This window comes from Ahaetulla prasina, chromosome 1 (genome assembly GCF_028640845.1).
Source record: "Ahaetulla prasina isolate Xishuangbanna chromosome 1, ASM2864084v1, whole genome shotgun sequence".
NCBI classification, from domain to species: Eukaryota; Metazoa; Chordata; class Lepidosauria; order Squamata; family Colubridae; genus Ahaetulla; species Ahaetulla prasina.
This window is the reverse complement of record NC_080539.1, coordinates 123,610,723-123,625,599: the sequence shown is the minus strand read 5'-3', so window position 1 is coordinate 123,625,599 and position 14,877 is coordinate 123,610,723.

Here is a 14,877-nt window from a genome sequence, read left to right as displayed (position 1 = left end):
TGTGGCAAGGAAGGTCGTAAAGTGGGGCAAAACTTGCTTAACAATTGTCTCACTTAACAGCAGAAATGTTGGGCTCCATTGTGGTCATAAGTCGAGGACTACCTGTAGTATAGGAAATCAAACCATACTGCTCATCAGAAGCATGACATTGGAGCTTAGATATTTGGGACATGTAATGCGGTAGTAAAAAGTGTTGGATAAGACTTGATGATGCAGAAAATGGAAAAAAAGGCTGACCAAAGGGAAGATGGCTGGATAGTATCATTGATAACACAGGAATAATTTTAGGATTTCAAAGAAGCAATTACTAAGAGACAATCCTTGTGAAATTATATCAACCAGTTTGCAAAGATCTGCAAGGGACTGAACAGCTGTATAACAACCCTAAGCGCTAAATGGGAAGCCTGTGGCCCCGAGTCTCCATTTTTGCACCTTGGAGCTGTGCCCTCGAAGGCCAAAAACTGATGGATCAGCTTTCTGCCATAAAACTCCTGCCTGAGGTAGGCGCACAAAACAACTGTGAAAGCACATATAACCCCCAAATTTTTATTGGGGTTATTTATATTTTAATATTTTAAATTGTTTTAAATTTGGCCACCTTATAATATGTTTTGTTTTAATTTCTTTTAATGTTTATACTGTGATTTTTACTTGGCTGTACACCGCCCTGAGTCCTTCGGGAGAAGGGCGGTATAAAAATCGAATAAAATAAATAAAATAAATAAATAAACTGTAATATAAACCCTAAAATAACATCTTAAAACCAACAAAAAAAATAAAAAACCTTTCCAACATCCCATATAACACGAAAATAAATGGTTCAACTCATATGTGTGTGCCTGGACCTCATCCACATTACATCACTGCCCCATCACTAGCAACTCTTAATTCAATATGGGCCATGTCCATTAAAACGTTATTTGCCTCTGCTGTAAAACAAAGGTGCAGAATTTGGGGGTTATATGTGCTTTCAAAATGAAGGCATTGGAACAAGGAATTCCAATATAGAGAAAGAGAGGATTTCACACTGCTGTAATTCTATTTAGATTGCTGTCGGTGACAGGCAGAACTTACTTAAAGATATTTGTGTGCTTTCCCGTTACTCATTCATGCAAATAAAGATAGCCCTTGAAGCGCTGCCCTTGTAATCATCCACCTTGCCCTTTGTAGCTGTGGAGAGGCTGCTAAATTAAAAATCCGGCTGCGCTGGCAGAGGTGGAGTTTTTTATATAGCACCAAGATAATTATTCAGACATATGTTTACAACCGCAAGGTTACATTTCTGAAGACTTTTAAAAAGTGAAGTATGCCAACTTCTGACTAGTAATATTTCTACTTATATCACCAGAGTTTGATTACATTTCCTACTGTACACTTTCTGTATGACCATCACCCATGTGAGCCTCTCACTGCTTCCAGGAACAGATGACATCATCATCCTTGCCCTGCCAACCCATTGCAAATGCATCTCAAACCTGGGCTTTCCAGCGTGGATTCAAAATTATTGTTTCCAATCTGATCCATCTTAAGCCCTTCAAAGTGGTCTCCAGTGCTTCCTTCCATTCTAACAGCAGCTCCAGCTCTGATTGAGGGTGGCGTATGGCAAGACCTTCCCTTCAACTCCTGGTCATGTCAATCTGGGCTGCAGGTTTTCTATGTTCTCTGCTGGTCACTTGTTATTGTGTCTATTTATAATCTTGAAATTAATCCACGTAAATCCATTAATAAAATATCCTCAAATCTAGACTCTTACCCTCCTTTCTACCTTTCCATTCCTGGACAGCCATTTTACTTAGACTAGATGAGGTCTGTTCCTGTAGCTTTCCCAGCCTTTGCCCTTACTTTACATAACTTCTCTTTCTTTAAAATAAAATAAAAAGCTTCAATGTAGGAACATTGCTATCTGGTTTTATCAGTTATCAGTTTATCAGTTATCAGTTGCTCCATAGGGAGGGAAGGAGAGGGAAAGGAAGGAAGGAAGGAGTTAGATTTGATGATGGAAGAGATAGACACAGCTCTTTCAGTAAGAACAGTTCTTTATTAGTTGTTGTGTCTCGCCCACTCCCCCTGCCGCAGCCGGGCCCCTCTTATCTCCTGCCGGACGCTGATAGTTCGGAAGAATGTCCTGGCATGCCTCCAGTCCCCAGCCCTGGCACCATGCCCGGACAGGCCGAGCAAGATGAAGGGCCTGATGTGCCTTCAGCCCCCAGTCCTGGCACCATGCCCAGGCAAACGGAGCAACTAAACCCCTCCCCCACAGCATGTGAGCCTGAAGAATGTGAAGCCAGTCATGAGCTCAGATTACCAACAGCTGGAGGCTGGAGAGATCCTTGCTTCCGGAGAGTTGAGAGGCGACGTCAGCAAAAGGAAGGGAGGGGCAGGCCTGGATAAGTGCTGAGTCATGGAGCCACACCCCATGGCCTATATAAAGGATCTGCTTTCTGGCATTCTCTGAGTCAGGCAAAGTCTAACTTGGATTGCTGAAGTCACTTCCTGGTCTCCTGCCTGCCTTGAGAACTCTGATAGGACTTTGGCAGAGCTGCAGAGGCATGCTTGATACGGACTTCCCCGACCCAGCCGTCAGCGGAGGAGTGGGACACGACATTAGTAGACCAGTACAACCCAACAACTTGCTTCTCTGGCAGTGTCCCCTTTTATAGAGGGCTGCCAGATGGCTTAACCAATGAGCTTTAAGTATTTTCCTGCCATTTTGGAGGACCTGAGTGAAACCTATAGCTCACTCCTTATATATTACATAACAGAAGGAAGGGAGGGAAGGAGGGAGGGAGGGAGGGAGGGAGGGAGGAACTGTTTCCTTGTCTTTGATTATCATAGCACTGGAGTCATGGCAATACCATAAGGCAAAAAAATGAAAAAAATAAAAATAGAAAGTTCTTAAAGAAGATTCTGTGGGGATGTGGGTGAAGGCAAACATCTGGAAAAGCAAAGAAAAGGCATGGGGATTAGTGAGGAGAGAATAATCCATAAAGGAGAAGGTAGTCACAGACAGACCAGTCCATACAAAAGTCAACCACTAAGGTTGCCTTCCTTGCATGGATGGAAATTAAAAGAAGCACGGGAATTATCAGTCAGGTCTTAATAGTATGGACTGAGCACCAGCCTGGCCAATACAGAATTTCTGAAACTGATTTATGAAATAGGTGGAAGCAACAAAGGAGAGAAGCAGCCTAGCCTGTGGTACCAAATTGTGCCAAGTTATCTCCTTGTGTTTTTTTAAAAAAACTATTTTATTAATGCAGAAGGGGGCAATCAATCATCTATAAGGTCATGCTTCATTTGATGCATTTGAATGGGAATTCAAAGGTTCTAGTATAAATGGAATTCTATGCATGGATTTCAAGGTTAATAATCCAGTGCAGGGGACAGATTACTTGTATGAATGGCTGTAGTAGCAATGTAGAGAATGAATTTAAGGGACAGGATCTTTTTGTAAAACTTTGGCCCAACAGTTCCCATCAATACAAGTCTTCAGGTGGGCCATCCAGGCTCCCTTGTTCACCTAAATATGAAGTAGCATTTTGAAATAAGCCACTATATATATCAACAATGAACAACATTTTAGTGCCCAAGGTCTGTGTTTAATGTTTAGGGTGATGTTATGCAGGTATTATGAGGTCTGTGGGATTTGACTACAAGTGAAATTCTAGCTCCTGCTCAGTCATAGAGGCTTGCTGGCTGACTTTGGGCCAATCATTCTATAAGCCAATCTGACCTCACAAAGTTAATGCACCCATAATCATACCCACAGAACACCACTCTAAAATTCCATACTAGATTCAAACATGTCATTTGTTCATTGTATTTCTCAGGCTTTTCAAATAAGATCTCTATGGAGACGCTACAGTGGAATTTCATAGAAGTTTCTTCCAATATCAGGCCAACATCACTAATGCTTCACTGAGGAAGTCTCTTACATCAGCCTTCCACAAACCTCAAAGGAAGGTTTTATAAATATCCAGTGTAATAGTGCCTCTGCCCCTGTGATGCTAACCAAGTGGAAAATATTATCCATCATGTACTCTAGTAGTTTCTTGAGGATGTGATTCCAACGGATAGCAGAATAACAGACTAACAGAGATGGAAGAAACCTTGAGGTCTTCTAGTCCGATCCCCTGCTCAAGCAGGAAACCCTATACCATTTCAGACAAATGTTGCCCAATCTCTTCTTAATAATTTTCAGAGTTGGAACACCCACAACTTCTGGAGGCAAGTCATTCCACTGATCAATTGTTCTGTCTAAATTTCTCCTTAGTTCTATGCTGGTTCTCTCCTCTTGTCCTGCCTTCAGGTGTTTTGGATACTATGTTGACCCCCCACACACACATCTTCTTTGTGGTAGCCGCTCAAATATTGGAACACTGCTATTATGTCACCCCAGTCCTTTTTTTCAATAGACTAGATATACACAGTTCCTGCAATCATTCTTTGTATGTTTTAGCCTCCAGTCCTCTAATTATCTTTGTTGGTCTTCTCTGCATTTGTTCTGGAGCAGTGTTGGGGAACCTTTTCGGCACCGAGTGACGAAACAGGAGCGTGTGCAGGCGCACGCACATCCACACATGCCAGAAACCAGAAGAACAGGCACCCAATGTGTATGTGCATGCTGGGAAGATGATCTTCCGGTTTCCAGCACACACATGTACATTGGTCAGCCGGTCTTCGCGAGTTCATGCGTGCCAGAAATCGGAAGATCAGGTAGATGACGTGCATGCACGCACCAGAAACTGGAAGATCATCTTCCGGCGTGTGCCAGAAACTGGAAGATCATATGCGCGCCGGGTAGCTGCTCTTCCGGTTTCCAGCGTGCCTGCGTACGTGAAGTCCAGCTTGCCAGAACCCGGAAAAAAAACGGGCAACGATTTGCATGCCCAGAGAGATGGCTCTGAGTGCCACTTCCAGCACTTGATGCAATATTCCATGTGTTATCTTACCAAGGCATTATAAAGTGGAACTAATACTTCACATGATAGCAAAAAGATCCCTACTTCTGCCCCACTTTCTTTTAAACCCAAACAATTTTTAAGCTCTTAGCTGTAGTATTGGCTTTACCTTAATTCTCTAGCTGGACTAAAGTGCTTCTCTGCTCTACCTCACTTCAGATTGCAAGGACAGAATCAAATTTGTATACATTGTATAAAAGCAAACAGAAAACAGAAAAACTAACCTTGCTGTTAAAAAAGGGTGAAGATAAGTTAAACTTTTGTCTCTGAGATGCAAAGCATGGTTGTTGTTGTTGTTGGGGGCTTTGCATCTCGGAGACAAAAGTTTAAACCAGCATACCCTTTTAAAACTTTTTTTCTTTTTGTGTGATCAAGAATGTTTTTTTAAAAAATCAGATAGTTTGTGGTACATACAGTATTTTGAAAGGAAGATGAATCCGAATTTATGACAACACACCTGCAGTGGAAAATGAGACAGAAAAAATGCATGGCTATATTTTTATCTGATGTAAGATGACTTCTTTTTAAAAAATAAAATATTTATGAAAAGAGGTTGTCTTCTTTTCAAATGAATGCATTGTTCAACATATCCTTCCCATTAGTAGCCAACCAACTATAGATAAATGGTGCCTATGAAGAAAAGGTAGCTGAAAGGAGAATTTGGTGCTATTGTTTTTCTATAGGAAGTTTTTTAATCGGCTAGAAATCCTTTGATGAAAGATACTGTAGTTCCATTGCTCTACCTAAAATATGTCCTCCAGGACATGGGTCCCCAACCCTGGTCCATGGACCAGCACCAGTCTGTGGCATGCCAAAAACCAGGCCACGCAAACAAGCAAAGCCCCATCCTCAGGATGCAGGCAGCACACGAAACCACACACCCTCTGGTCCATGGAAAAATCTCTCTCCATGGAACCAGTCCCTGGTGCTCAAAAAGTTGGGAGCCACTGCTCCAGAAGTTGAAGCATAAGTCAACAAACAAAATTACAAAGCTCAGATCTGATTTTATGACTGCAACCACAGGTAATGAGTGAATCTATTCCACCATCTTGATTAAGCGACTCAGCTGGCTAGTGAGGTCTATGTTAATTTGGTAGAGAAGGAGCATGGGATGGAAAGAATGACTCTTAGGCAATTATAAAACTTCCACAGGTTTTTTTTGTAAGTCAGGTTTCTTTAATTCATTATATAACCCACTCAATAATTTAAGCAGAAGCAGCTGGGGGAAAAAGATTCCCACATGTTGAAGGGTATTACAAATTTTTGCAAAAATCATAATAAGATAATCAACAATAAAGCCATCAGCTCATAAAGAGAGCCTGATTAAGCAACAGAACAGAACAACTTTCTCATGGGATGAAAACACTATTCGGAAATGCTAGAAATGTGGGCTAAGAAGGCACTTTCTTTGGATCTTCCTGATATCTAGGCAACAGGTCTATAGAGCTGTTACTTAGCAGTGCATCTTGAGTGACCCCGGCAATTAAATCTTTAATTCATGCTTATATCAATGAAGGGTGACATCTGTTAATACTCTTGGGTATAAGCTGTTGTATAAGGACAATGGAACAATATCATGGCTGTAGTACCATGGCATGAAGTACCTTAACTGTAGAGCTGCTTGTCACCTTAGCAAGGGCTCAGAGGTCTCCTGTTTAGAAGCCATCTCAGCAGGGTATGCATTTTTTGCTATATTAAGCTGACAACCCCACAGTGATATTAATGGAGCTGCCAAGGTACACATTTTTTTCTTGAAAACATGAGGCCCAAATGAATAAAAATGAAGCATCCTTCATGTTGCACTCAACCCTTGATGACTTCATAGACACTCCTTTGCTGTATTATGGAAACGGTTTCTCGCTACCTTCTTCGGATGACTTTTTCTCTTTCCAGTGTAACCTACAGCCTTAGGGTTTCCTACTGGCTTCCCACCTCAGTACTTACTAGCTTTCATCCTGCTTAGTCTTTCAAATGAAGCTTAACTGTGCAATCAAATGAAATAAGACATTCAATCTGCTGTAGGTGTATTTTCCTCTTTATTTAACTTCAGTGCAGTCTGAAAGATGAACATAATCCCAGCAGTTTAAACCTTTCACTTTGCTCATTTTCCCCTGAACAGTGCACATACTCACAACTATACAAATCCTATAGTTGGTCTTTGCCTATGAAGCCCCTATTGACCACAGAGTGAAACAGCAGCTACAGAGGCCAAAAACAAGCCACCCCACAAGGTAAAAAAAGACAGTAGTCACAGCTGTGCCACCTCCTCTAAGTATCTTTCTATGTGTATCAGAGTGCATGGAGCCTAGTTTCTCACCTGCTAATATAAACTGTGACTATTTAGTACAACCAACAAAGAGATTATAATAAGTCTCAACTAGGCTTTAGATGAATTCCCATTTTGTTGCCTTCCATGTAGTGAGACTGTGATGTGGAAGAAAGAGTGGGTGGGTGTGTATAGATCAGGGGTGCCAAAATTGCAGCGTCACATTGTCATCACGTAACGTATCATGATTTTTTTTCTCCTTCACTAAGCCAGGGGTGAGCATGGCCAGAGTGTAGTGCATCCAGCCCGTGGGTCGTGAGTTTGACACCCCTGGTATAGATAGATGTAGATATAGATTTGGATATAGAGATATAGCTAATATAGATAGATACAGATATAGATATTTTATTTACTTTTATATTTATAAATTTTACAGATATAGCTATACATGATACATAGGATAGATAGATAGATAGATAGATAGATAGATAGATAGATAGATAGATAGATAGATAGATAGATAGATAGATAGATAGATAGATAGATAGATATAGAGAGAGAGAGATGATAGATAGATAGATAGATAGATAGAGATATATAGATAAATAGATGATAGATAAATATATATATATAGAGAGAGAGAGAATATAGATAGATAGATAGATAGATAGATAGATAGATAGATAGATAGATAGATAGATAGATAGACAGACAGATAGATAGATAATAGAGATAGATAGATATAGATAGAAGATAGACAGATAGATAGATATAGGATAGATAGATAGATAGATAGATAGATAGATAGATAGATAGATAGATAGATAGATAGATAGATAGATAGATAGATATAGAAAGTCTCTTTTGTTAGATTTACTCCACTTTCTAAAGCAGAGAGAGAATGGCTTCTTCCTACATCCCTGACACGATTGCTCAGGTTGCTTTCAGAATCCAAAAATCCAAGAAATATATTCACAGATGTTCCCTTGTTTATTTGTTGACTCTGTGTAATTTGTTTGCCCTAATTTGTTTTTGTCTGTCAAGGGACTTCCCTTTTTAATTTTCCTTTCTCTGTTTACCCCTCTTTGTGGAGCAGCGGTCTGTTAAGCTGTGAGAGGCACATGCCAAATTAAAAAAAAATAAATATAAAAAAAAAGAGGCACTGCAGATTGTTTTAAGCCTAGGCTGCCCCTTTGGGCCTGCAGGCCTTGCTTAAAGCCTGCACCTGCTCCTTCCCCAGAGACAGAGGGCTCCTGATCTTTATCCCTTGCCTTGAAGCTGCCTGATTCCTATTATCCAAAGTCAAACAGCGTTTTCTACATTCACGCCTCCAGCACTTGGCATGAAATTAATAAGCCTGGCTGATATATTTCCCTGGAAGCCTGCCACTCTTTAACAGTGGTGTTAGATTAAAAATTTTGGCATGGTTAATGAACAGGGAAAAGTCAGAGCCAAAAGTTTCATGCAGCAATGCAAAGATTGGGGGGGGGGGAGTTGTTATGAAAAGAATACCAACTTTGTTCACATTTTCTGAATGCCACCCTAATTACAGATCTAGACAACACACTCAACAGAAGAGAGGGAGCTGGAAGAAAGGGCATGTTTTCATCCTGCCCTGGCGTTTAGATTTTTATCACCAGTCTTTTCAAATCGCATACTATTCTGCTATATTATCTCAAAAAGCAATAATAGTGCTAAAAAGAAAAGAGAAGAAATGCTATCTTGTTATTAGCAGGAATCTCAGAAAAGCCCATGCCAAAAACATTCAGATTCACATTTGAACAAAACGTGAATGATTTCCAAACTTTGTGAAGATTAAGACATTGACGTTTTTAACTAAGGACAAAATTTAAGCTAAGGAGTATAACAGGAATCCTGCATAAATATAGGCATTTGCCATAGAATTCAATCTCAAACAAATGCTCACCTGGAGAGCAGCTTGAGATGCTGTCTGCCTCAGAATTATAGAATTAAATTCCCGACCCTCTTTACTTATTGAACAAAACAGCATTAAGTGGAATCAGTTCCTGAATTATATTCAACTCTCATGAATTAAATGTGCTCTATCCCTTTAAGAACAGTCCAGCAGCTTGTATCCTCCTCTCCCCCTGTCTTGATTCAGCTACCATCACCTACTTGATTGGGGTTAGAGGATGTGGTCTGTAAAACTACAGAAGATCACCTTCATGTGTATGCCTTCAAGTACGTTTTTGACGTCTAGCAACTGCCTAGACCAGGGGTGTCAAACTCAATTTCATTGCGGGCCACTTGAGGGTTGTGTTTGACCTCGGAGGGGGCTGGGGGCCAGGGAGTGTGTGATCAGTATGATGTCACTCATATCATGGGGAGCGCACCTGGGACAGCCTGAGCTCCAATTTTGGCTGTGACATCTTCCTGCAACCCTCTGCCAGCAAAAACAGAGCTCTGGAGGGCAATGTGAGGCCCTAATAAGTTCCGTTTTCACTGGCAGAGGCACCACGGGCTGGTCCTTCGCTGTTTCTAGGGAAGCCCCGCAGGCCAGATCTAAGCACCCTGCGGGTCAGATCCGGGCTCCAGGCCTTGAGTTTGACACCCCTGGCCTAGACTAATCCCTGCAGTCTACTTGGCAAGATTTCAGTTATGGTTTGCCACTGCTTTCTTTCTAGGGCTGAGAGACAGTGACTGGTTTATCCAGTTGGCTTTGTGCCTAAAATGGGACTAGAACTCACAAACTCCTGGTTTCTAGACTGATGCCTTAACCACTAGCCCAAACTGGCTCTTCCAGAAGGTCACTAAATTTAAGCAAAAAGAGATACAGAGCACTCTAATCCTTTGTACAATATGCTCACAGCCCACTCTGATAGCCCATATACCTAATTAAATGGAATTATATTGAGTTACGCCTCTCTGAGATTATGAGAAATGATGCAAATTATAGTCCATCCAACTGTTCTAAAGGGCAAAAGAGAGGAATTCTGCATGAAGCCCCATATTGTCAAATATGGGTCATTTGATGAGAGCATAAAGTTAACCAGAGCCGTATTCTTTTATTCACGAAAAAGCCATGGAACACCATTCTTGACATCGGACTGGTCTCCACCTTTAAGCCCTCATCTCTTCTTGCAAGCATTGGAATGAGATGAGCCTGAAGCCCACAGCTGCTGTTGTTATTGTTAGGAACTCTTGCTTTAGGGCTTCGGGTGAAGGAGTTGTTTGTTTGTTTTTGAGATGCTGGCGGGGGGGGGGGGGGAATTCTTCCTTATTATTAACAATCTTATTGTTATTGCTATGAGACGCTCAGAGCTATGTCATATGGTCTAACTTCCATGGTATCTAAGATGGGCCACCGTTTATTATTTATTTATTTATTATTATTTATTAATCATACTTTTATACCGCACCATCTCCCGTAGGACTCAGGGCGGTTCACAGGCATATTAAAAGACAGTATAATAAATAAACATTAAAAACCCAATTAAAACTAAATATTATCATAGCCAAATCACTAAAAACAGTACAAAACCAGTTAAAAACCCGTTAAAATTTAGCTAAAACATTTTATTCTTAGGCTTGTCCAGCGCGTTGAAATAATAAACCGTATAAGTTTCCTAAATAAATTTACAAAGTTAGAGTTGTTCATATTTGTTCTCTGTCTTCCAATGATAATTTTTGCAGCTCAGATCTGATAGCCCAATTTTAGTGTCACGGGTTTCCTCCACAGAAACTTAAAAATCTTCCCTTAGCCCTAGGTCACTGAAACCAAAGGGAGATCTTATGTTTACTGTATGTCTTTCTTTTTTTTTGTTGTTGTTCCCTAGTGCAAATTGATTGCCATGAGCAGGAAATAAAAAAAAAAACAACAGCAGGAACATGACTGTGAGGGAAAGGTTTACACCTCCTTTAGATGGGCTGTGGTCTCATGATTACGATACATATCCTGCATCTGGTACTGTTTTTCAACAAAATGCTAACCTGCTTGCTAACTACACTATTGAAGTAATACACAATTGGTCTACAGACATTTTTCATTACGTTTGTTTTTTGTTTCCCTACTTTGTTATTTTTATAAATAACTCAAGCCTACAACAGCAACCTTGTGAAGTGAGTTGGCTGAGATTGAGTGACTGGCCCAAAGTCACCCAGCTGGCTTTCAGGCGTAACGTGGGAGTGGAGTTTCCTGATTTCTAGGACTTCCATATCTCCCAGAGTCATTGGGAGTTGGGTGGAATATACATTTTTTTAAAACGTTCACAATCATAATAGTCTGTGAAAACTCAAACCACTCGATTGCAGCAAAGAGATACACAAAAAAATTTAATTCTTTGCTGCCATCCTGTGATGAAACATTACCAGTCTGTTTAAAATAGCATATTTTTCCTCTTTAAAGCCTTTCTCGGAAATAAATTTTAGTGATATTTAATGCTCATCCTAGCTCCAGTCTCCTTTGGTCTTGTTGCCATCTAAGGCTGCCTAGAATAACTCCTATCACATGATCCTGTAGGAATTATATAATATTTAGCATACAAGTCACTGAATGCCTGGATCTTCCATTCACAACCAGCTCTTAATTATTAAGTGATTAAAGATAATGAAAATGTGTCTTTCTCAAAAGAGTTTTGAAGTTGTGGAGTCCTTGGTGCTCTCTGACCTTGTTGTTGGTTTGCAGATGTTTCATTAACCAACTAGATAACATCATCAGTTTGAGTAAGTGTTGTGTTTGCTCCCTATTTGTATACCATATTTTGCCAGTATTCATTGAGGTGTATTTTTGTTTCTGGTAGCTCCTTGATTAAGATATTGGGGGTTTTTTTTGTTTTCGTTTTTATTTGATTGTCTGTTTTGTCACTTTTGGTAGTTTTTTAATTAGGGTATTGTTTTCTGCTTGGTTTTTGCCTTTGTTAATCTCTGCTTATTTAATTGTAGGCTCCTGGAGAGAGTGTGTTCTGATCTTTTTATTTGTTTCTTAGCTTATTTATTGCCTTGGTTTCTTATTGTATGTTAATTGGTGTTTAAATGTGGTTAATTTTGCTATGTGTCTATTGATAGCTAATGCTTTTGAGTGCCAAACTTCAAGGAATGCTCTAAACTTTTGGATTTGGCTTAGTCTAGGTAGAATGCTCACAGTTTCCCAGCTGAAACTATAGTTGAGTCTGTTCATGTGTTCTTAGATTAAGGAGTTAAAATTCCTAATGGTGAGTGTTATGTATTCATGTTTGTACCTTTAAATATTTGAGCGGGAAATCAGCACGTTGCTGATTGGACGAAGCCTCCAGTAGAACTGTATAAAAGGAGAGGTTTTTCCCCCAGCCTGTTGCTGGGTTCACCCTATATTAAAGAGCTGTTGTCACTACCCTGGTCTCCAGCCTCGCTACTTCCCGAACTTAACATTGGCAACGAGGATGGGATTTCGAGGCTGAGGAGAACCAGAACCGAGCTGAAGCACGATAGACCCGAACCCAGCAAACCCAGGGCAGAAAAGCGGAGATGGCCAGTTACACTCCGCCCGCACCGTTTGACCCGGCTAAAGAGAAATGGGGAACGTATATGACCCGTTTCGAAAGCTTCCTAGAAGCCAACGAACTGCACGGAGTTCCAGATAACCGAAAAAGGGCTTATTTCCTAAGCCACTGTGGTCCGGAGGTCATTGATATCGCGGAAGCCCTGGCAGAGCCAACGCCGTTGCAGTCGGTGTCGTGGCCAACTTTACAGACTTTACTAAAAAACCACTTCGCACCAACGCCGTCCAAATACGTGCGGCGGTTTGAATTCGGAGAGCGAAGACAGATGGAGGGCGAATCCATCGGTGACTACATGGCCGCCCTAAGAAAAGCGTCCAAGGACTGCGGATACCGTGACCTAGACGAGGTGCTCCTCGAGCAACTCATCCGAGGGGTCAAAGACATCCGTTTGCGGCGACGGCTGCTAGCAAAGAGCAACCTAACGCTGGCCAACGCTCTGGACGAAGCCAGAGCACATGAAATGTCCTCCCAAGCGGCAGAGACACTGCAGAAGCCAGTCACATCTAAGGAAGTGGCTCGGCATCATACCGACATTGTGTTAAGGACTGTACTCGGTTGGGTACAGAGAGGTGTGCCGCGCCGGGCGAACGGTTCAAAGAATTTGTTAAAAAACGAGATGAGCTCTCGGCTCAAGGGGGGTGCCTGTTATGGGGTGATCGTGTAATAATTCCTGATAAATTAAGGGGAAAGGTATTGGACCTCCTCCACGAGGGTCACCCAGGGATCGTAAGGATGAAGGGGTTAGCTAGAAGCTATGTGTGGTGGCCACTCATGGACGCAGAGATTGCTGAGAGGGTAGGGAAATGCCAGGCTTGCCAAGAGTCCAGACCTCTACCCCCAACGGCCCCAGTCAGGGAATGGGAAAAGCCCCAAGGGCCCTGGTCAAGAATCCACATTGATTTTGCTGGCCCTTTCCACGGCCAAACGTTCCTAGTGGTTGTTGATGCATTCTCTAAATGGTTGGAGATCATACTCATGAAATCCACTACGGCCGAAGCAGTAATCGCAGCCCTGCGCCACCTATTCGCAACTCACGGGTTGCCGGACACTCTGGTGTCCGACAATGGGCCTCAATTCACGGCAGCCCAGTTTGAAGAATACCTGGCAGAGGAGGGCATCCGACATGCCCTCTCTGCGCCTTTCCACCCTGCGTCGAATGGCCTTGCAGAGCGTTCCGTCCGGAGCGCTAAGGAGGCATTGTCCAGGCTCAAGCCAGGTGACTGGCAAACAAAGATAGACTTTTTCCTAGCCGTCCAGCACAGAACCCCAAGCACGGCCACCGGAAAAAGCCCAGCCGAATTACTAATGGGACGGAAACTCCGGTGCCCACTTGACCGTTTGAACCCCCATTACACACCAGAGGGTTACAAGGGGGAACTAGAAAAGACAAGGGAAATGAGCATAGGCGACCGGGTGTGGGCCCGAAACTATGGGGACGGCCCTAGTTGGTTCGCAGGCCAAATAATAAAGATAACCGGGCCAAAATCGTACGTGGTAGAGCTACCAGACAACCGAGTGTGGAGGCGCCACATAGATCAGTTAAGGAAACGAATAACTGATCAAACCGAACCAAATGAAACAAATCATGACCAATACCAATTTGAATTCACAGCTGACAATGACCCGGGGGAGGCGCAAGACTTAGCTGAGGTCCCAGAGTTCCAGCGACGCCATCAGGTTCCCGAGGGAAACAGCAGGGACAGTTTCCAAAATAATCCAAGGCCGGATGGCCAAGAAAAAGAGTCAGCCAATAATCCAGAGCCCGTTGGCTCAGAGAAAGAGCTGGGAGGAGAAAACAGCCCCTCCGACCAGCTCAAAACACCACCCAGAACTGAACCGCGCAGGTCAGAAAGAACTAGGAGACGCCCAGGTTATTTGCGTGACTACGTCGAAAAATAACATGTAAATAAATATGTAAATAGAGGCAAAGTGTTTTCTGGGAGGGGAGGAGTGTTATGTATTCATGTTTGTACCTTTAAATATTTGAGCGGGAAATCAGCACGTTGCTGATTGGACGAAGCCTCCAGTAGAACTGTATAAAAGGAGAGGTTTTTCCCCCAGCCTGTTGCTGGGTTCACCCTATATTAAAGAGCTGTTGTCACTACCCTGGTCTCCAGCCTCGCTACTTCCCGAACTTAACAGTGAGGATAAT